This window comes from Oncorhynchus clarkii, unplaced genomic scaffold (genome assembly GCF_045791955.1).
Source record: "Oncorhynchus clarkii lewisi isolate Uvic-CL-2024 unplaced genomic scaffold, UVic_Ocla_1.0 unplaced_contig_7923_pilon_pilon, whole genome shotgun sequence".
Classification (NCBI taxonomy): domain Eukaryota; kingdom Metazoa; phylum Chordata; class Actinopteri; order Salmoniformes; family Salmonidae; genus Oncorhynchus; species Oncorhynchus clarkii.
In genome coordinates this window covers 31,597-56,897 of record NW_027258527.1, presented here as the reverse complement: position 1 = coordinate 56,897, position 25,301 = coordinate 31,597, and the positions used below count along the sequence as shown (strand labels likewise).

At 41.0% G+C, this 25,301-nt stretch overlaps 1 pseudogene; it reads left to right on the top strand.

Moving 5' to 3' along the window:
• Nucleotides 1-226: 226 nt before the first annotated feature.
• Nucleotides 227-23,955, top strand: LOC139397185 (macrophage mannose receptor 1-like; annotated as a pseudogene).
• The last annotated feature ends 1,346 nt before the right edge of the window (nucleotides 23,956-25,301 follow it).

Below are 25,301 nucleotides of genomic sequence, written 5' to 3'. Positions count from 1 at the left end.
TTGATACTTCCGTAGAGTTAACACCTACACCTACACAGACAGAGACACACAGATGACTCAGAGACAGAGACATCACTAGAAGCAGAGACTTAATGTATAGAGGTCTTACAGTTGATGTACGACGCCTCCTGGTGACCATGTTGGAAGACCACCACATTAATTCTAGAAGCAGAGACTTAATGTATAGTAGACCTACATAGAAAGAAAGACCCAGGCATTGTTAAAGATGTCAAAGGTCATCTATACTGAACCAGATATGAACAAGAAGGTCAAGTTTGACAGAGGTGAGATGGAGGAGAGGATTGTGGATATCTACGTCAGTGCAGACACCCTGAGAGACGGTGAGACCAGCACCAAGAGAGAAGAGACAGCAGACTCTGCTCCTAATAATGGTCGAGGAGACCAGAACTCAGGTAAAACACACACACACACTCACAAAACATAACAATATATTATGTGTGTCCACAGAGCTTGATAGCTCAGGGAAGAGACCCTCTGGAGTTGCTGCAGTGTTTCTGGGGCTGCTGTGTGTTCTCCTACTGGCTGGGATCATAGGCCTGTCTGTCTACTGTGAGTTTGTGTCCAAGTTCATTGCTTATCACCCAGTTATAAGAGGTGCTGGTTACTAAGCCAATTTACCTGGTGTTTTACCTAGTAACTCTGTTTATACTTTGTAGATAACAGAGCCATTAAAGATTCTGAAGATAAAAGGAACATCTTGTCCCAGAGTTTCTCCCTTTTTAAAATCAACACAACTTCAGAGAGAGACCAGCTACAGACCAGCTACAACAACCTGACTGAAGAGAAAGGCCATATTCAAGCCAAGCTTTTTGTGATAGGTGAGATATAAACTGTGATAAATTAGAAGTAAAATCAACAATAATTATATATCAATGGGCTTATGAGTATGAAGCTACTGGCTAAGTTTCTCAATTTGTTCATCTGTGCTCTTCAACAGAGCAGCATTGTCAGGAGGGATGGAGATACTCTGACTCCAGTTTGTACTTCCTGTCTACTGAGAAGAAAACCTGGGAGGAGAGCAGACAGGACTGTCTGGAGAGAGGAGCAGACCTGGTGATCATAAACAGCGATAAGGAACAGGTGAGAGAGAGAGAGAGAGAGAGAGAGAGAGAGAGAGAGCGAGAGAGAGAGAGAGAGAGAGAGAGAGAGAGAAGGAGAGACGGAGCAAATATTATTTTTCATCAGTACACTAATACGTGTGCTGTATTTTTTAAATGTATTAAAATGTACATTATCTTTATCAACAGACATTTGTCTTCAACCTCCACCTGAGTCTGGATTGGTCTGACTGACTCTGTTACTGAGGGGACCTGGAAGTGGGTGGACGGCACATCACTGACCACAGGGTGAGAGATTAGACCATTTTACCTTGGGATATGGTGATAAAAAACAACAATGATATTTTGCTATTAATCATGTTCATCAAAATGTGTGTTTCTGATCATGGATGTCATTCAATGAGAACTATAGATGTATCACAGAAATCAAGTAATATTTTCAGAATAAAATGTCATTATATAAAAATAAATATCATTGTAAATGGCCCATTCTGTATAATGGTATGATCATCTTACAAAATGTGTCTTTAAAACTGTTAAAACATAGGACTATGTCTATAATTGAGGAGGATGTTTGTACCACAGTGTCTGACGGTCTGGATCTCTGTGTTGTCCAGGTACTGGGGGAAAGGACAGCCTGATAATTATGGGCAGGAGGACTGTGCTGAGATATACTTTAGAAAAGATGACCCTGTAACAACATGGAATGATGGCAAATGTGGCGCAAATAACAGCTGGATCTGTGAGAAAGTGGTGTAACAATCCCTCTCGCTCTATCTCTCTCTCATATACAGTGTATATATATTGATTGTTGGATACAGTGCTGAATGGTTAAGTGATGATTCCACCTGGTGGTTAAAGTGAAAAGTTGTATTACAGAGTTGCCTACGGGCTCTTTTTCAATGAGACCTTACTCAATTCCTCCTCACATCCTCTCTCTTCGACTCCTTCTCCAAACACATTAGAGAATACAATCCTAGGGGAGGGACCTTGGACCTTCTCCTCTAATAGGGTTGAGAAGGAGGGGAGGAGATAGGAGGAGAAGAGACAAGAGGAGAGGAATCTAGGCTAATTGAGATAGAGCCTTAGTGTCAGAGAGAGAGGAGGAAGAAGAACATTAAGAGAATGAGGAAGAGAAAAAGTGATTGTTGTGTTTAGATTTAGAGGAGAATATGTAGACATACTGTACTCTGTAAAATGCTTCTTCCTTATTTGTATTAGAAACATGTCATGTGATTTGCAGTAGGTTTATGCTTAGTAAAAAAAAAGAAAAGTGGGACCAATTATTAACCTGTGATTATCACTTTAATAATAAGTATAACAAAGTCACAGATTAATAAATAAAGGAACAATGTTCTTTAACAAGGTCGACTAGCTTCCTGATTGAATGTGATTGGATATTTTAAACAGTGTGACCTTGACACACACAGAGGGCAGAACAGTACTGAGAGGAAACACACACACAAAAAACGATGCTAATGAAAGGTGAGAATGACTCACAACCTTCACTGTACAAGAGACTACGTGTTGGTGACCAATGGCAACACCAAGCACAATGCAACAGTGGATCTGCCTGCTACACACTCATCATGGTGTCTATCTGCTGTTGTGTCTCTTCCTGGAGGTTGCTGTCTGTTCAAACCACCGGTTAAGGTGTGAAGTTCTCCCTACACATGTAACACTACGTTCTCAGACACAACAGACTGATAAACTAAAGCAGCTGTTTAACAGGATATAAAACATAATATACTGTCTGTTGTACTGTGTGCAGATACATAAAGTACCAAAGTATATTTTAAGGGGGTAATAAGAATGAGCCTTTATATGGAGCAGTCTGGGGAGATTTATGCTAATGTAGACAGGAAGAGCTGTGGACAGGATACTGTGAACGGGAGCATAAATGGTGAAACCTCAAGCTTAGGGACACTGGTTAATACACTGTAGTCATAGTGACACAGAGACATGGAAGTCTAAACCAATAGTTATTATTCTTCCAATGCCACACAAACTATTTAGCTTATGTTAATATGATGAGGTTGGCTGATGCTCCAAGACTTCAAACGTAAACTGAGTAAAATAAACTGTAACAAACAGATTATTAATATTCAAAAACAGAATACAAATGATCTTCCAAATGAAGGTACCTTACTTCACAAGGGACGCTTTTGAAATGACATACTTGTGGAAATTGATACATGAAATGTTAAATACTACATCTCCTAAATGAAACGTTGTTCCTTTAAGACTAGAGGTTAAATGATCTGAAATGTTCGAGGCTCTGTATTTTAGGATTTATACTACCTGCAGAAACACACATGTTCATGTTCATAAAGACCTATGTAACTCGCCACTGTGTATTTCCAGCCTGGTCTCAAAGCAATTCGTATTATTCTGTACGTAAATCCAAGACACACAATTTAGTATGATATGTTACGTTTCATACGGTGTGTATCAATTTGTGGATGCCCGTCATCCATTTTGTATGATATGTTACGAATTTGCAGTACTTAAAATATACCATGAATTTGCTAAACATATGATTAGTTATGAATTCTACTAACATTAGCTAGCTGGCTAACGTTAGCAAGGCTAGGAGATAACTGTAACTGGTAACTATATTTCCTGTTGCTGAGAGAAGTTGTAGCTTTAATTAATTAATTTAATTAATTAAAGGAAGCCTTTTCCTTATAGATGACCTGTTGTACTTGTACCTTACATCCATGGACAAAAAGTGGCTTGTGTTTTCAGGTCAGATGCGGTGCATAAGGCCTACATAGAATGTGAAAAATGACATTAAGTGTACGTCTCAAATGGCACCATATTCTATTGTTTCGTGCACTAATTTTGACCAGGGTTCATCACTATATAGGAAATAGGTTTCACTTTTGGGACACAGTAAGATTAGGGAGGTTATTGCTGGAGCACCTATTGTATTGTAATTTAAGTTGATTTCAACATGTGTTGCTGAGTCAAATCATATTTAGCCATACCACTGATTTTCTTTAATAACAGATTCCTTCCTGTCTGTATGTCTGTCAGTGGTTAGTGGTTATTAGCAGACCTGGGCCATGTATTCATTAGGTCACACCAGAGGAAACATGTTTTACAACTGCAAATGAAAACATGCCATTCTTATTGGACAGGTACATTTAGTCTCTCCCTGTTTCCATTTGCTTTCTTCCGTTTGGTGCCTAATGAATATGACCCACATACTTTAGCTGTGCTTGGTTGAGCTTGCCTGGCTTAAAGGAACCAATAGAATTGTCCCAAAAGCTCAAAGTATTTCAACGATTTCAAATAGTATTTAAACCAGGGTCTGGTTGTTTGTCATTTTTAAAATCATCCAGAGCCATTATTAAGATACATCCAATGTGTTAATCAGTGATATCGAGTAGTAAGAGATCATAAAAGAGGGTGTGTCTGGTGTATGTATTTGTATTGATCATGGATCCCCATTAGTTCCTGTCAAGACAGCAGCTACTCTTCCTGGGGTTTATTATGGATCCCCATTATTTCCTGTCAAGGCAGCAGCTACTCCTCCTGGGGTTTATTATGGTTCCCCATTAGTTCCTGTCAAGGCAGCAGCTACTCTTCCTGTGGTTTATTATGGATCCCCATTAGTTCCTGTCAAGACAGCAGCTACTCTTCCTGAGGTTTATTATGGATCCCCATTAGTTCCTGCCAAGACAGCAGCTACTCTTCCTGAGGTTTATTATGGATCCCCATTAGTTCCTGCCAAGGCAGCAGATACTCCTCCTGGGGTTTATTATGGATCCCCATTAGTTCCTGCCAAGGCAGCAGCTACTCTTCCTGGGGTTTATTATGGATCCCCATTAGTTCCTGCCAAGACAGCAGCTACTCTTCCTGAGGTTTATTATGGATCCCCATTAGTTCCTGCCAAGACAGCAGATACTCCTCCTGGGGTTTATTATGGATACCCATTAGTTCCTGTCAAGGCAGCAGCTACTCTTCCTGAGGTTTATTATGGATCCCCATTAGTTCCTGTCAAGGCAGCAGCTACTCTTCCTGAGGTTTATTATGGATCCCCATTAGTTCCTGTCAAGGCAGCAGCTACTCTTCCTGGGGTTTATTATGGATCCCCATTAGTTCCTGCCAAGGCAGCAGATACTCCTCCTGGGGTTTATTAAGGATCCCCATTAGTTCCTGTCAAGGCAGCAGCTACTCTTCCTGGGGTTTATTATGGATCCCCATTAGTTCCTGCCAAGGCAGCAGATACTCCTCCTGGGGTTTATTAAGGATCCCCATTAGTTCCTGCCAAGACAGCAGCTACTCCTCCTGGGGTTTATTATGGATCCCCATTAGTTCCTGTCAAGGCAGCAGCTACTCCTCCTGGGGTTTATTATCGATCCCCATTAGTTCCTGTCAAGGCAGCAGCTACTCCTCCTGGGGTTTATTATGGATCCCCATTAGTTCCTGTCAAGGCAGCAGCTACTCCTCCTGGGGTTTATTATGGATCCCCATTAGTTCCTGTCAAGGCAGCAGCTACTCCTCCTGGGGTTTATTATGGATCCCCATTAGTTCCTGTCAAGGCAGCAGCTACTCCTCCTGGGGTTTATTATGGATCCCCCAGGACATGTTACTGTATAACCAGCCAGGACATGTTACTGTATAACCAGCCAGGACATGTTACTGTATAACCAGCCAGGACATGTTACTGTATAACCAGCAGGACATGTTACTGTATAACCAGCCAGGACATGTTACTGTATAACAAGCCAGGACATGTTACTGTATAACCAGCCAGGACATGTTACTGTATAACCAGCCAGGACATGTTACTGTATAACCAGCAGGACATGTTACTGTATAACCAGCCAGGACATGTTACTGTATAACAAGCCAGGACATGTTACTGTATAACCAGCCAGGACATGTTACTGTATAACCAGCCAGGACATGTTACTGTATAACCAGCCAGGACATGTTACTGTATAACCAGACAGGACATCTTACTGAATAACCAGACAGGACATGTTAATGTATAACCAGTCAGGACATGTTACTGTATAACCAGCTAGGACATGTTACTGTATAACCAGCCAGGACATGTTACTTTATAACCAGCCAGGACATGTTACTGTATAACCAGCCAGGACATGTTACTGTATAACCAGCCAGGACATGTTACTGTATAACCAGCCAGGACATGTTACTGTATAACCAGCCAGGACATGTTACTGTATAACCAGCCAGGACATGTTACTGTACAACCAGCCATGACATGTTACTGTATAACCAGCCAGGACATGTTACTGTATAACCAGCCAGGACATGTTACTGTATAACCAACCAAGACATGTTATTGTATAACCAGCCAAGACATGTTACTGTATAACCAGCCAGAACATGTTTCTGTTCCACAAATCCCCATCTACAACAGGGTCAAAAGCAGTAATCTTCAGATTCAGACACTCTGTACTGGGGGCCCTTCCCTGGGTGCACAATGAGTGTTTTACCCTAGCACTACACAAGTGACTCAAAATTTCAAAGCTTGATGATGAGTTGCTTATTTGAATCAGCTGTGTAGTGCTAGGGCAAAACCCAAAATCTTCACTAAGGAGGGCCCCAGGACTGAGTTTGGGAAACCCTGCTTTAAGGCACTGTAGCTATAGTCAACAAACATTGTTAAAAATGTTGGAAGCCATCTATACAAATCCAAATATGACCATTAAGGTTTGACAGAGGTGAGATGGAAGAGAGGATTGTGGATATCTACATCAGTGCGGAGACACTGGGGGAACGGTGAGATCAGCACCACTATACATCTGCAGAAAGACCATCTACATGACATTTACAACACCCTTACCAAGGAACAGACCAGCTAAGACAACCTGACTGCAGAGAGACCAGCTACAGACCAGTTATAACAACCTGAAGAGAGAGACCAGCTCCAGACCAGTTGCAAGAACCTGACTGAAGAGAGAGACCAGCTCCAGACCAGTTATAACAACCTGACTAAAAAGAGAGACCAGCTACAGACCAGTTATAACAACCTGACTAAAGAGAGAGACCAGCTACAGACCAGTTATAACAACCTGACTAAAGAGAGAGACCAGCTACAGACCAGTTGCAAGAACCTAAGTGAAGAGAGATTCAGTGTTCATAAAGGACTTTGGTTATTTGGATTTTGAAACGCCCCTAATTAAATAGATATTACCAAAATGAACTAGATATGGTCAAAATCATCCCTGTAAAGCCCGTGGGAATATACAACGCCGTACCATGATATAGCCTACAAACCGCAGCCAAAAGAAGCTTAGAATGATAATAATGCAGACTGCAATACAGTTGCTAGTGTCAGATTGAGGTCAACCAACAGGTTTTTTTTGTCTCACTCAGTTGTGGTTTGAACAGTAAAAATTAAAACATAGCTACAAAGAGAGGACCATTAGGACAATTCAAGTTGCTTCAGCAAAGGCAAATGAGTGGTCAACACTCACCAATAAACCATCCATCCTCAACAGCTCCTTCCTGTAGGTGTAGATGCCGACATTGCTGTTCTACAGAATGAACAAGTCGTGGTTCCAACTGACCGCTTTGAAACCTCATTCAGCAGTGTTTTGTTGTTGTCATAAAACCTACCACCTGCACATTAAGATTTGAAGCCTTTTCTGTTCATATAGTTGAACTGGTTTTGGCATGGGGATGGGGATGTGGGTGCCGTCTATTGCTCTGTTTGTATTTGGGAATCCGTTGATGGGAAAGAAACCCCTTTTGATTTAAATCTGTTGTGTGATTGTGTATGGAAGTGGTATGCTGCAGTTTGTTTTGCTGTTGAAGGATGTAAGGTGACGATCGGCTAGCTCCCGCTGTCAAATGCCCGTCACTACAAACTCGAAACAGATTGGCACTTCATGTGCACCAGAATGACATGTTTTGGCCTTTCTTAGGTAGATCTTCAAAGATTGGGTTTGGGAAACGATATCAGATGATCCAATCTGTACTTTCTGTAAATCCCATCGGTCTCCGCGAAATGCAGCGTGGACAGAGCAGGATCAGGCATCTCTTATTTGTTTTCCATTATGGCAGTCTTGTATGGTTTATCTACAATGTTTTCTCTAATTTAACAAATTACTCTACATTATATTATTATATAGATTATTATCATAACAAATGCCCTAATGTGATCACATTATATATAGCCTGTCAAGATCTATTACATGAATTCACAAAGTAAATACAATTAAATCGATTTAAAAATAAATATATATTACTCACTTTTTCACACATTTTCAACATATGTTTTCCCCATTCTTGACAAGCAGTTCCCTTATTCCACCACTTGGCACTCACTGTTCCTAACATATGGTCATGTCTGTGTATAAATTCAAGCAAACGTTAATAGAAATCTCAGACCTTGAGTGGAAATGACACTACACATGGTTTACTAACAGATTTGTGTCTGTCTGCGGTTGATGAGGCTTCTGGTGATCATTAACAGAGAACAGGAACAGGTGTCAGAGACAGAGAGCTGGATGGGGTTCTGGACTAACATTCCTTGGTCAGTAGTGTATTTTACACATATAGACCATTTGTAGTTAACTTCATCTTTCTCAACAACACACATTTCTCTTCAACCTCAACAAGAGACGCTGGATTGGCCTGACTGACATAGATGAAGAGGAGACCTGGAGATGGGGGGACATGCATATGAAAAAATGAAAAAATGTTTCCTACTTATTTCCTGATTGTGGCTTTAGTGTCCCAGTAGTTACTGTATGTTTCACACATCATCAGATACAACATGAAGTCAGTACAACAGACTCGTTGTTAAATGTGTTTTCAATCAACAATGAAAACACACTGCCGTAGCACCCCACATTAGACACAACATGAGGTCAGGACATTAGACACAACATGAGGCTCGTTCAGAAGACACAACATGGATGTCAGTGCATTAGACGCAACATGAGGTCAGTACATTAGACAAAACATGAGGTCAGGACATTAGACACAACATGAGGTCAGGACAGTAGACACAACATGAGGTCAAGACATTAGACACAACATGAGGTCAGGACATTAGACACAACATGAGGTCAGGACAGTAGACACAACATGAGGTCAGGACAGTAGACACAACATGAGGTCAGGACAGTAGACACAACATGAGGTCAGGACATTAGACACAACATGAGGTCAGGACAGTAGACACAACATGAGGTCAGGACATTAGACACAACATGAGGTTAGGACAGTAGACACAACATGAGGTCAGGACAGTAGACACAACATGAGGTCCGTACATTAGACACAACATGTGGTCCGAACATTAGACACAACATGAGGCTCGTTCAGAAGACACAACATGAGGTCAGGACAGTAGACACAACATGAGGTCACGACAGTAGACACATCATGAGGTCAGGACTAGACACAACACGATGTCAGTACATTAGACACAACATGAGGTCAGGACATTAGACACAACATGAGGCTCGTTCAGAAGACACAACATGGATGTCAGTACATTAGACGCAACATGAGGTCAGTACATTAGACAAAACATGAGGTCAGGACATTAGACACAACATGAGGTCAGGACAGTAGACACAACATGAGGTCAAGACATTAGACACAACATGAGGTCAGGACATTAGACACAACATGAGGTCAGGACAGTAGACACAACATGAGGTCAGGACAGTAGACACAACATGAGGTCAGGACAGTAGACACAACATGAGGTCAGGACATTAGACACAACATGAGGTCAGGACAGTAGACACAACATGAGGTCAGGACATTAGACACAACATGAGGTTAGGACAGTAGACACAACATGAGGTCAGGACAGTAGACACAACATGAGGTCCGTACATTAGACACAACATGAGGTCCGAACATTAGACACAACATGAGGCTCGTTCAGAAGACACAACATGAGGTCAGTACATTAGACGCAACATGAGGTCAGTACATTAGACACAACATGAGGTCAGGACAGTAGACACAACATGAGGTCACGACAGTAGACACATCATGAGGTCAGGACTAGACACAACACGATGTCAGTACATTAGACACAACATGAGGTCAGGACATTAGACACAACATGAGGTCCGAACATTAGACGCAACATGAGGTCAGTACATTAGACACAACATGAGGTCAGTACATTAGACACAACATGAGGTCAGGATATTAGACACAACATGAGGTCAGGACAGTAGACACAACATGAGGTCAGTACATTAGACACAACATGAGGTCAGGACAGTAGACACATCATGAGGTCAGGACATTAGTCACAACATGAGGTCAGTACATTAGACACAACATGAGGTCAGGACTAGACACAACATGGTGTCAGTACATTAGACACAACATGAGGTCAGGACATTAGACACAACATGAGGTCAGTACATTAGACACAACATGTGGTCAGGACTAGACACAACATGATGTCAGGACAGTAGACACAACATGATGTCAGTACATTAGACACAACATGAGGTCTGTACAGTAGACACAACATGAGGTCAGTACATTAGTCACAACATGAGGTCAGTACAGTAGACACAACATGTGGTCAGGACTAAACACAACATGAGGTCAGGACATTAGACACAACATGAGGTCAGTACATTAGACACAACATGTGGTCAGGACTAGACACAACATAATGTCAGGACAGTAGACACAACATGATGTCAGTACATTAGACACAACATGAGGTCTGTACAGTAGACACAACATGAGGTCAGTACATTAGTCACAACATGAGGTCAGTACAGTAGACACAACATGAGGTCAGGACATTAGACACAACATGAGGTCAGGACATTAGACACAACATGAGGTCAGGACATTGGACACAACATGAGGTCAGGACATTAGACACAACATGAGGTCAGGACATTAGACACAACATGAAGTCAGGACATTAGACACAACATGAGGTCAGTATAGTAGAAACAACATGAGGTCAGTATAGTAGATACAACATGAGGTTGATACATTAGACACAAGATGAGGCCATGACAGTAGACACAACATGAGGTTATACAGTTTCTCCTGATAAGTAAGTCCACTGTTCTCAGGTATCAGCTATAAAGATGTACTGGAGCAGAAAATGTCCCAACATCAACCACCATGTTACACTTTTATTATCTTCCTCTTTCTACATTTCCCTTTTATTCTGAGGATGACATCATAAACAGTTAGTCACAGACTCAGAGCAGAGACAGAAACAGACACAGACACAGACCCAGAGCAGAGACAGAAACAGACACAGACAGAGTCAGAAACAGACTCAGACACAGACAGAGACAGAAACAGACACAGACCCAGAGCAGAGACCGAAACAGACACAGACACAGACCCAGAGCAGAGACAGAAACAGACACAGACAGAGGGGCAACGATAGTACCAGAATCTGAGTACAGACAGAAAACACAGTAAGTTGTTGGAGATGTCTGAGGACATCTATGCTGTGCCAGATATGACCAAGAAGGTCAAGTTTAACAGAGGTGAGATGAAGGAGAGGATTGTGGATATCTATGTCTGTGCAGACACCCTGAGAGACGGTGAGACCAGCACCAAGAGAGAAGAGACAGCAGACACTGCTCCTAATAATGGACCAGGAGACCAGCACTCAGGTAACACACACACACTCACACACAAACACGCAAATAAGTTACACACACATACATTAAACAGGTGAGATTACCCTGTAGTACTACAGATTTATTTGTCCCAGTTCTGGATGATACAGAAAAACACATTAACAAAGAGCTTTAATCATTTGTGATTCAGTACATGTTCAGTGGTGGAAGAGACCCTCTGGAGTTGCTGCAGTGTGTCTGGGGCTGCTGTGTGTTCTCCTACTGGCTGGGATCATAGGCCTGTCTGTCCAATGTAAGTCTACAGTATATCTATACCAAACAACAATGTAAACGCAACATGCAAACATTTCTAAGATTTCACTGAGTTACAGTTCATGTCAGTCAATGGGAATAAATTCATTAGGCCCTAATCTATGGATGTCACATGACTGGCAGAGGTTCAGCCATGGGTGGGCCTTGGAGGGCATAGGTCCACCCACTTGGCCGCCAGATTCCAACCACTGGGGAACCAGGCCCAGCCAATCAGAATGAGTTTTTCCCCACAAAATGGCTTTATTACAGAGAAATACTCCTCAGCACACCCCCACCCTCAGATGATCCAACAGGTGAAGAAGCCAGATGTGGAGGTCATGGGCTTGCGTGGTTATACGTGGTCTGCAGTTGTGAGGCCAGTTGAACGTACTGCCAAATTCTCTAAAACAACATTGGAGGCAGCTTATGGTAGAGAAATTAACATTCATTTATCTGGCAACGGCTCTGGTAGACATTCCTGCAGTTAGCATGCCAGATGCAGATCCCTCAAAACTTGAGACATTTGTGGCAAAACTACACATTTTAAAGTGGCCTTTTATTGTCCCCTGCAGAAGGTGCACCTGTGTAATGATCATACTGTTTAATCAGCTTCTTGATATGCCACACCTGTCAGGTGGATGGATTATCTTGGCAAAGGATAAATGCTGATGAACAGGGATGTAAACAGATTTGAGAGAAATATGTTTTTTTTTCATCTCATGAAACATGAGACCAACACTTTACATGTTACATTTATATTTTTGTTCACTGTTTAAATAGTTCTTATAATTGAGATTTAGTAGTTCTGGTGTGATCTATTTTAGTGAGCAACTTGTCTTTATTGTTGTTGCAGACAGCAACGTCTCAAAGAATTCATCTGCAGCGAGAGACCAGCTACAGACCAGTTATAACAACCTGACTAAAGAGAGAGACCAGCTACAGACCAGTTATAACAACCTGACTAAAGAGAGAGACCAGCTACAGACCAGTTATAACAACCTGACTAAAGTGAGCGACCAGGTACAGACCAGTTATAACAACATGACTAAAGAGAGAGACCAGCTACAGACTGAGAGAGATGTTCTTAGCGGCAGGCTTTCCAATCTCAGTGAGTAAACCTACAATAATAAATTATCATTAACAACACAGACCTGATCATGAGTCTGTGTTCTTTCATTAAGTGTACAGGGTGATAAATTGAAGGAAATTAATGTTAATCGTCTTGTAGAAAAAACCTGTCCTGAAGGATGGCAGAAGTTAGAATCAAGTTGGTACTTCCTGTCTACTGAGACTAAAACCTGGAAGGAGAGCAGACAGGACTGTCTGGAGAGAGGAGCAGACCTGGTGATCATTGACAGCAGCAATGAACAAGTGAGAGAGAGAGAGAGAGAGAGAGAGAGAGAGAGAGAGAGGGAGAGAGAGAGAGAGAGAGAGAGAGAGAGTTAGATATTAACAAACATGAATATATAGTTATCTTTCTCTACAACAGACATTTCTCTTCAACCTCAAGAAGAGAGTCTGGATTGGTCTGACTGACTCTGTTAAGGAGGGGACCTGGAAATGGGTGGACAGCACCCCACTGATCACATGGTGAGAGATGATAACTAATGTGTCAATAAGTCTCCATTCAACCTTTTTCTATACAGGTTATTGTCATTGATGGCATCAGTCAACAAAGTAAACTTTTAAGATGAAACAGGTCTGTATATTATTTAGGATTGTGATGTTCTAACTGTGCTATCTGACTGTTTTTAACCCTGTAGGTACTGGTATTAACCATGATATCTGACTGTTTTTAACCCTGTAGGTACTGGTATTAACCATGATATCCAACTGTTTTTAACCCTGTACTGATATTAACCATGCTATCTGACTGTTTTTAACCCTGTAGGTGCTGGTATTAACCATGATATCTGACTGTTTTAACTCTGTAGGTACTGGTATTAACCATGATATCTGACTGTTTTTAACCCTGTAGGTACTGGTATTAACCATGATATCTGACTGTTTTAACCCTGTAGGTACTGGTATAAACCATGATATCTGACTGTTTTTAACCCTGTAGATACTGGTATTAACCATGATATCTGACTGTTTTTAACCCTGTAGGTACTGGTATTAACCATGCAATCTGACTGTTTTTAACCCTGTTGGTACTGGTATTAACCATTATATCTGACTGTTGTTAACCCTGTAGGTACTGGTATTAACCATGCTATCTGACTGTTTTTAACCCTGTAGGTGCTGGTATTAACCATGATATCTGACTGTTTTAACTCTGTAGGTACTGGTATTAACCATGATATCTGACTGTTTTTAACCCTGTAGGTACTGGTATTAACCATGATATCTGACTGTTTTTTAACCCTGTTGGTACTGGTATTAACCATGATATCTGACTGTTTTTAACCCTGTAGGTACTGGTATTAACCATGATATCTGACTGTTTTTACCCTGTAGGTACTGGTATTAACCATGATATCTGACTGTTTTTAACCCTGTAGGTACTGGTATTAACCATGATATCTGACTGTTTTTAACCCTGTAGGTACTGGTATTAACCATGCTATCTGACTGTTCTTAACCCTGTTGGTACTGGTATTAACCATTATATCTGACTGTTGTTAACCTTGTAGGTGCTGGTATTAACCATGATATCTGACTGTTGTTAACCCTGTAGGTACTGGTATTAACCATGATATCTGACTGTTATTAACCCTGTAGGTACGGGTATTAACCATGATATCTGACTGATTTTAACCCTGTAGGTACTGGTATCAACCATGTTATCTGACTGTTATTAACCCTGTAGGTACTGGTATTAACCATGATATCTGACTGTTTTTAACCCTGTAGGTACTGGCATAAACCACAGCCTGATAATGGTGGTGGAAAACCAGAAAATGGTGAGGAGGACTGTGTTGAGATACGCACAGATCAGAGTCCTCTGAAGGCATGGAATGACTTGTCATGTGCGGAGAATCTTTACTGGATTTGTGAGAAAGTGGTTTAACATCACCATGACAACATACTGTAACACATACAGCAGCCTACAGTGCACAGAACTTCCTCCTTCATTCTCTCTCTCTCTCTCACTCTCTCTCTCTCTCTCTCTCTGTCTCTCTCTCTCTGTCTCTCTGTCTCTCTCTCTCTGTCTCTCTGTCTCTCTCGCTCTCTCTCAAACCCAGACACACATGCACAAGCGTGTTTTATTTGTTTGTATTAGCATATTAATAAAATTCCAACTTATTCCTGATTGTGACTTCCTGTGTCTCAGTATTTATGTTTCACACATTATCAGACACAGCATGAAGTTAGTACAGTAGACTCAACAGAATAAATTTAACAATGAAAATGTATAATTTTGCTGTTATAATACCAAACCACACACACACACACTTGTTTACATGTTTGTATGAGCAAATTAATACAATTCCTACTTATTTCCTGATTGAAGCTTCCTGTCTACCAATAGGCTAGTTATCTTCCACAAAACATTGTGGAAGGGCGATGATGCTAATCCGAGGTAATGGCGCTAAGTACAAACCTTTGTCTGCTGCATACAAGCCAAGTCAATTTAAAAACAAATCTATTTGTTCTCTTGAGGATCTTGAATACCATCATTCTACCTGCTCTGTTTAGAAACTCAAGGTGGAGTCGGTCTCCAGTAATGTTTGCTCTGAAATGAAGCCTAGCCAGGATGAAGTGCCTGCAGCGGCAGCTATAGTAGAGACTTCCAGCCTTGGCCCTGATCATACCAGAGATGATTTTGGACGGGTAGGAGTGAGATTTTGGGAAAACGTGGATCCCTGCTCTTTGTCCGACCCATATGTTGTGTCAAGCTGGGAACTGTCACATATGTCACATTTTCGAGAAGTGGAATTGTTTATATTTTGTGTGCATCCAGAGGCAGAGGGTGCTCCACATGATGTAGCATATGATCGGGCCAAAAGTAGAGGGATGGTGTGGTGGGTGTGTTGGTGAAAGTGCTGTATACAGGTGTAGGATGTTAATTTGATCCCCTTATTACACAAAAAAATTTCTGCAAAGCATTTAGCATGTACAGTGGGGAGAACAAGTATTTGATACACTGCCGAGTTTGCAGGTTTTCCCACTTACAAAGCATGTAGAGGTCTGTAATTTTTATCATAGGTACACTTCAATTGTGAGAGACGGAATCTAAAACAAAAATCCAGAAAATCACAGTTTTATGATTTTTAAGTAATTAATTTGCATTTTATTACCCTCACTGAGATAACACACACTGTCACTCAGAACACACTGAGAGTAAAAACACTAGCATCAAACACCAATACAGAAAATACAAACTTTTCATCTTTACAGTTTGAACAATTTCAGTGACTTCATACAAAGTAATATTTTCTTCAAAGAAAAGAGTGACATTCTTTCACATGATTTATTAAATTTTTTAGAACATAACCATTCTTTAAGGTAAATGTAAATTAGCAGTTTGCTTCAATAGTCTGTAGTAATTTACGGAATTATAGTAATGAGAAAAAAAAGGTAGAAACTAAAAGTACATACTGTAATTCGAACCAATAATTGAGGTCCTAATCCTGCCTCTCTAGCATCAGGTTTTCTCTCTAGCATCAGGTTTTCTTCAACATCACATCTAATGTTTTCTCTTGCCATGCACTTGGGGAAGAACCTTCTGGAGTGCCTTATCCATCCCTGGCAGTCCTCTGGACTCGTGTCCTCACATCCGGCACGCATGACTTCCAAAAGAGACATTTGGTCATGTGGGTGGTGACCAAACACTTTCCACCTCCAAGCAGAGAAAAACTCCTCTATTGGGTTGAGGAAGGGTGAATATGCAGGCAGGTACAAAACCATAAATCTGTGATGTGCTGAAAACCAATCTGTGACAGCTGCAGAGTGGTGAAAAGCAACGTTATCGCAAACTACGACAAAAACTTGGGGGTTTCTTACTGGCTTCCCCTGTTCTGCTGGCACTAGCTGAGCATAGAGCTGTTCTAGGAAAGCTATAAGCCTTTCTGTGTTGTATGGGCCAATGAGTGGTGTGTTGAGAAGCAAACCATCATTGGCCATTGCAGCACACATGGTGATATTTCCCCCCCTTTGGCCTGGAACCTCCACAGTGGCCCTTTGACCTATAACATTCCTTCCTCTGCGCCGTGTTTTGGCAAGGTTAAATCCAGCTTCATCGATAAATACAAATGAATGTGGTCTTTCCAGTGCTTCCACCTCCATTACTCTCTGAAAAACAGTAAGTGCACAGTTTTACTGTAGAAATGCTAGTGTTTTTTTTTACTGTAAATATTTTGTATAGCTGTGTACGTAACCTCAGACGTCTTACCTGGACATATTGGTATCTTTGCTCTTTTACCCGTTCACTGTTTCTCTCGAACGGTACAGTGTGTAACTTTTTCATTGTAACTTGGTGTTTCTTTAGGACTCGAGCAATAGTTGTTGTGCTGACAGAATTAACATTTTCAAATATATCATTATCAGCCAGCACTCTATCTTGAATCTCCCGCAGTTTTATTGCATTGTTGACAACAACCATGTCAACGATAGCATTTTCCTGCGCATCTGAAAATATTTTTCCTCTTCCCCCTGTTGGGGGCAGCCTTTGGGTCCTGTTGTAAAAATATATTTTACAGTCAAACTTACTGTAATATATATCTGTGTAAATATTCTATAATTGCAATACAAAATAGATTCCTGTAATGTTTTCATTTACTGTAAGGATGTAACTCTCACCTGTTTGCATGATGGAAAATTCGTATTACAGATGCCACTGTGGATCTTTGCAGATTGGGTTGCACCCTCAACCCTGCCTCTCTCAATGAGAGACCATGGTTCACGACATGGTCTATAAGTGTAGCCCGTATTTCATCTGAAATAACAGCTCTTTGTCTTCTTTGTCTTCCTCCACGCATCCGCCCTCTCCCTGCCACCCTTCTCCCTCCACGAACCCATCTTCCTTGTTCCATTTCCAAAATGAGTCTTTCTGAGCTCTACCTATATATACTGTAATATGTGTGTGTGTTCACTAACAAGTCTAAAACAAGACACCTGCTTAGCCTTTCAGCTGAAATTGCAATCAGCAATGTTTGAAAGGCACAAGGCTGAAATCTATTCCGTTTTGAATGTGTGGTTCACAGTTTTGACAGCAGTGTGTTAGCATTTGAACAAAGTGCTGTAAATCCACAGTGTTGTGCAGGTTGTGGTTAAAGTCATGGGATAAGTGTGTAGAGTTTTGAAAACTGTGTTCAAGCAATGAAAAACGAACTAGAGTTTGGTCCACATGAACTGCTGCTGTGCAGACTGTAGTTAGAGTTTTGCACATGTGACTCCAGTTGTGTCCACTGTCGTTTAGCAATCGAAAAAAACTGTAATACTGTTTTCAGGACAGATGCAGTACATAAGACCTACATAGAATGTGAATAATGACATTAAGGCTATGTCTCTAATGGCACCATATTCCCTGTATAGTGCACTACCTTTAACCAGGGTCCATCACTATGTAGGAAATAGGGTTCTATTTGGGACACAGTAAGTTTAGGGAAGTTATTGCTGGAACACCTATTATATTGTAACTGCAGTTGATTTCAGCATGCGTTGCTGTGCCAACACATTTTAGGCCATACCACTGTCTTCCTTTAATAACAGCTTCCTGTCTGTCTGTCTCAAATAAAATTTTATTGGTCACATACACATGGTTAGCAGATGTTAATGTGAGTGTAGCGAAATGCCTGTGCTTCTAGTTCCGACCATGCAATAATGTCTAACAAGTAATCTAACAATTTCACAATTACATTTTACACACAAGTGTAAAGGAATGAATAAGAATATGTACATGTATATATATGGATGAGTGATGGCCGAACGGCATAGGCAAGTTGCAGTAGATGGTATAGAGTACAGTATATACATATGAGATGAGTAATGTAGGATATGTAAACATTATATAAAGTGGCATTATTTAAAGTGACACATACATTTCATCAAGTTTTTAATTATTAAAGTGGCTAGAGATTGAGTCAGTACGTGTCCGTTTCACCACGCTGTCTGTGTGGGTGGACCATGTCAGTTTGTCCGTGATGTGTACGCCGAGGAACTTAAAACTTTCCACCTTCTCCACTACTGTCCCGTCGATGTGGATAGGGGGGGTGCTCCCTCTGCTGTTTCCTGATGTCCACGATCATCTCCTTTATTTTGTTGATGTTGAGTGTGAGTTTATTTTCCTGACACCACACTCCGAGGGCCCTCACCTCCTCCCTGTAGGCTGTCTCGTTGTTGTTGGTAATCAAGCCTACCACTGTAGTGTCGTCACTGGTGGGAGTCACGTGGTGGCCAGTATTGTGTTAATATCACACTGTGGTTGACTGATAAAGAGTTTCACTTCCATAAATCACACAGACACAGGACAGTGCAGGGAGAAGACACAGGTACAGATGTACATTAGAGTTGAGGTTAGAAGTAGAAGTTACTGTATTTGACCACCAGTGTGTAAAGATGTCAGAGGGAGTCTATGAAAACCCAGAACCATTTAAAGACGATGAGCCTGATGCAATGAAGAACACAGACATTGATGGCCAATTATATAACAACTTAAGAGCCTTCAAGTCCAGTCCAAGAGATGGAGTTGTTGCTTCAGGTAAGATTGCACTCATGCTCTCACACACACACGCACGCACATACACACACACACACACACACACACACACAATATATTAAACAAGTGTGATAACCCTGTAGTACTCTAGCTTTATTTGTCCCAATCCTGGATGATACAGTAAAACACATTACCAAAGATGTTTAATAATTTGTGATTCAGTACATGTTCAGTGGTGGAAGAGACCCTCTGGAGTTGCTGCAGTGTGTCTGGGGCTGCTGTGTGTTCTAATAATCTTTGACAGTCAGTCTTTGTTGTCAAGTTACATATAAGCACAATATCAAATGATCATATTTGATTGTTGTTCCCCCATATGGGTCCCAAAAGAGGGAAGTGAAGTGGATGTTTCCTGTCACTCAACCAGCTGTCACTCAAAATCTCCTCGACCAATCAGGTTCCTTAAGAGAGAGGGAGGCAGGTCGTCTAGCGGTTGAGATTGTTTGGCCTTAGCCTTTTGGTTACTGGCCAAAGGTTGAAATCCCGAGCCGACTACGTAAAAAATCTGTCGATATGCCCTTGAGCAAGGCACTTAACCCTAATGGCTCCTGTACATCTTTCTGGATAAGAGCGTCTGCTAAATAACTCAAATGTAAATGTAGAGGAGAGCCCCGGTGGTTACTGTTGTCATCTCATCCTCACTGGTTAAGACTACCCACCCTCAATATCCACTTAGAGCAGTTTGTAGTGTCACATCTATTGTCTGGACATTATAATGACCCATGTTTGTAGTCCTGGACCTCCTGAACATGTTGATGTATATTTGGGAGTAAACAGAGGGTCCAAATCAGCAGAAAGGTGAAAGGAAGGAGGAGTTCTGGAAACTCCCTGAATTATCTTGGGGCTGTTAAATATGATATTTAATATATGTTAACAACTAGTCTTTGTTCTCCACTTCCCCTCTATGATCTATATCTTCCTGGTATGATAGTGTCCTGTCCATCATCACAAATAACAAGTCCCATTCCCTGGACAGGAGGACTGTGTTGAGATATACTCTGGACAAGATGATCATGTAGAGACATGGAATGGTTTATATTGTTCTGCAGAAAATGGTTTAACAATAAACACTACAACAATCTCTCACACGCACACATGCAAATCAAATCAAAGTTTATTTGTCACGTGCACCGAATACAACAACACCTTACAGTTAAATGCTTCCTTACAGGCTCTAACCAATAGTGCAAAAAAGGTATTAGGTGAACAATAGGTAAGTAAAGAAATAAAACAACAGTAAAAAGACAGTGGAAAATAACAGTAGTGAGGCTATATACAGTAGAGAGGCTATATACAGGCACCGATTAGTCGGGCTGATTGAGGTAGTATGTACATGTAGATATGGTTAAAGTGACTATGCATATCTGATGAACAGAGAGTAGCAGTAGCGTAAAAGAGGGGTTGGCGGGTGGTGGGTGGCGAGTGGCGGGTGGCGGGAAACAATGCTGATAGTCCGGTTAGGCAATGTACTGGAGCACTGGTTGGTCGGGCCAATTGACGTAGTATGTAAATGAATGTATAGTTAAAGTGACTATGTATATATGATAAACAGAGAGTAGCAGCAGCATAAAAGAGGGGTTGGAGGGGGGGCACACAATGCAAATAGTCTGGATAGCCATTTGATTACCTGTTCAGGAGTCTTATGGCTTGGGGGTAAAAACTGTTGAGAAGCCTTTTTGTCCTAGACTTGGCACTCCGGTACCGCTTGCCATGCGGTAGTAGAGAGAACAGTCTATGACTGCACACAGTTGAGAGAACAGTCTATGACTGCACACAAGTACACACACAATTACATACTCAACTATGCAAACTTGTTCTACGTTTTACATTAGCATAACCACAACTACCGTGCAATTTTGTTGATACTTCCGTAGAGTTAACACCTACAGCAGTGACACAGACAGAGACACACTGATGACTCAGAGACAGAGATATCACTAGAATCAGAGACTTAACGTATAGAGGGCCTGCAGTTGATCTACGACGCCACCTGGTGGCCATGTTGGAAGACCACCACATTAATTCTAGAAGCAGAGACTTAATGTATAGTAGACCTACATAGAAAGAAAGACCCAGGCATTGTTAAAGATGTCAAAGGTCATCTATACTGAACCAGATATGAACAAGAAGGTCAAGTTTGACAGAGGTGAGATGGAGGAGAGGATTGTGGATATCTACGTCAGTGCAGACACCCTGAGAGACGGTGAGACCAGCACCAAGAGAGAAGAGACAGCAGACTCTGCTCCTAATATTGGTCGAGGAGACCAGAACTCAGGTAAAACACACACACACACACTCACAAAACATAACAATATATTATGTGTGTCCACAGAGCTTGATAGCTCAGGGAAGAGACCCTCTGGAGTTGCTGCAGTGTTTCTGGGGCTGCTGTGTGTTCTTCTACTGGCTGGGATCATAGGCCTGTCTGTCTACTGTGAGTTTGTGTCCAAGTTCATTGCTTATCACCCAGTTATAAGAGGTGCTGGTTACTAAGCCAATTTACCTGGTGTTTTACCTAGTAACTCAGTTTATACTTTGTAGATAACAGAGCCATTAAAGATTCTGAAGATAAAAGGAACATCTTGTCCCAGAGTTTCTCCCTTTTTAAAATCAACACAACTTCAGAGAGAGACCAGCTACAGACCAGCTACAACAACCTGACTGAAGAGAAAGGCCATATTCAAGCCAAGCTTTTTGTGATAGGTGAGATATAAACTGTGATAAATTAGAAGTAAAATCAACAATAATTATATATCAATGGGCTTATGAGTATGAAGCTACTGGCTAAGTTTCTCAATTTGTTCATCTGTGCTCTTCAACAGAGCAGCATTGTCAGGAGGGATGGAGATACTCTGACTCCAGTTTGTACTTCCTGTCTACTGAGAAGAAAACCTGGGAGGAGAGCAGACAGGACTGTCTGGAGAGAGGAGCAGACCTGGTGATCATAAACAGCGATAAGGAACAGGTGAGAGAGAGAGAGAGAGAGAGAGAGAGAGAGAGAGAGAGAGAGAGAGAGAGAGAGAGAGAGAGAGAGAGAGAGAGAGCGAGAGAGAGAGAGAGAGAGAGAGAGAGAGAGAGAGAAGGAGAGACGGAGCAAATATTATTTTTCATCAGTACACTAATACGTGTGCTGTATTTTTTAAATGTATTAAAATGTACATTATCTTTATCAACAGACATTTGTCTTCAACCTCCACCTGAGAGTCTGGATTGGTCTGACTGACTCTGTTACTGAGGGGACCTGGAAGTGGGTGGACGGCACATCACTGACCACAGGGTGAGAGAATAGACCATTTTACCTTGGGATATGGTGATAAAAAACAACAATGATATTTTGCTATTAATCATGTTCATCAAAATGTGTGTTTCTGCTCATGGATGTCATTCAATGAGAACTATAGATGTATCACAGAAATCAAGTAATATTTTCAGAATAAAATGTCATTATATAAAAATAAATATCATTGTAAATGGCCCATTCTGTATAATGGTATGATCATCTTACAAAATGTGTCTTTAAAACTGTTAAAACATAGGACTATGTCTATAATTGAGGAGGATGTTTGTACCACAGTGTCTGACGGTCTGGATCTCTGTGTTGTCCAGGTACTGGGGGAAAGGACAGCCTGATAATTATGGGCAGGAGGACTGTGCTGAGATATACTTTAGAAAAGATGACCCTGTAACAACATGGAATGATGGCAAATGTGGCGCAAATAACAGCTGGATCTGTGAGAAAGTGGTGTAACAATCCCTCTCGCTCTATCTCTCTCTCATATACAGTGTATATATATTGATTGTTGGATACAGTGCTGAATGGTTAAGTGATGATTCCACCTGGTGGTTAAAGTGAAAAGTTGTATTACAGAGTTGCCTACGGGCTCTTTTTCAATGAGACCTTACTCAATTCCTCCTCACATCCTCTCTCTTCGACTCCTTCTCCAAACACATTAGAGAATTCAATCCTAGGGGAGGGACCTTGGACCTTCTCCTCTAATAGGGTTGAGAAGGAGGGGAGGAGATAGGAGGAGAAGAGACAGGAGGAGAGGAATCTAGGCTAATTGAGATAGAGCCTTAGTGTCAGAGAGAGAGGAGGAAGAAGAACATTAAGAGAATGAGGAAGAGAAAAAGTGATTGTTGTGTTTAGATTTAGAGGAGAATATGTAGACATACTGTACTCTGTAAAATGCTTCTTCCTTATTTTTATTAGAAACATGTCATGTGATTTGCAGTAGGCTTATGCTTAGTAAAAAAAAAAGTGGGACCAATTATTTACCTGTGATTATCACTTTAATAATAAGAATAACAAAGTCACAGATTAATAAATAAAGGAACAATGTTCTTTAACAAGGTCGACTAGCTTCCTGATTGAATGTGATTGGATATTTTAAACAGTGTGACCTTGACACACACAGAGGGCAGAACAGTACTGAGAGGAAACACACACACAAAAAACGATGCTAATGGAAGGTGAGAATGACTCACAACCTTCACTGTACAAGAGACTACGTGTTGGTGACCAATGGCAACACCAAGCACAATGCAACAGTGGATCTGCCTGCTACACACTCATCATGGTGTCTATCTGCTGTTGTGTCTCTTCCTGGAGGTTGCTGTCTGTTCAAACCACCGGTTAAGGTGTGAAGTTCTCCCTACACATGTAACACTACGTTCTCAGACACAACAGACTGATAAACTAAAGCAGCTGTTTAACAGGATATAAAACATAATATACTGTCTGTTGTACTGTGTGCAGATACATAAAGTACCAAAGTATATTTTAAGGGGGTAATAAGAATGAGCCTTTATATGGAGCAGTCTGGGGAGATTTATGCTAATGTAGACAGGAAGAGCTGTGGACAGGATACTGTGAACGGGAGCATAAATGGTGAAACCTCAAGCTGAGGGACACTGGTTAATACACTGTAGTCATAGTGACACAGAGACATGGAAGTCTAAACCAATAGTTATTATTCTTCCAATGCCACACAAACTATTTAGCTTATGTTAATATGATGTGGTTGGCTGATGCCCCATGCTCCAAGGCTTCAAACGTAAACTGAGTAAAATAAACTGTAACAAACAGATGATTAATATTCAAAAACAGAATACAATGTGTCTTCAAATGAAGGTACCTTACTTCACAAGGGACGCTTTTGAAATGACATACTTGTGGAAATTGATACATGAAATGTTAAATACTACAGCTCGTAAATGAAACGTTGTTCCTTTAAGACTAGAGGTTAAATGTTCTGAAATGTTCGAGGCTCTGTATTTTAGGATTTATACTACCTGCAGAAACACACATGTTCATGTTCATAAAGACCTATGTAACTCGCCACTGTGTATTTCCAGCCTGGTCTCAAAGCAATTCGTATTATTCTGTACGTAAATCCAAGACACACAATTTAGTATGATATGTTACGTTTCATACGGTGTGTATCAATTTGTGGATGCCCGTCATCCATTTTGTATGATATGTTACGAATTTGCAGTACTTAAAATATACCATGAATTTGCTAAATATATGATTGGTTATGAAGTCTACTAACATTAGCTAGCTGGCTAACGTTAGCAAGGCTAGGAGATAACTGTAACTGGTCACTATATTTCCTGTTGCTGAGAGAAGTTGTAGCTTTAATTAATTAATTTAATTAATTAAAGGAAGCCTTTTCCTTATAG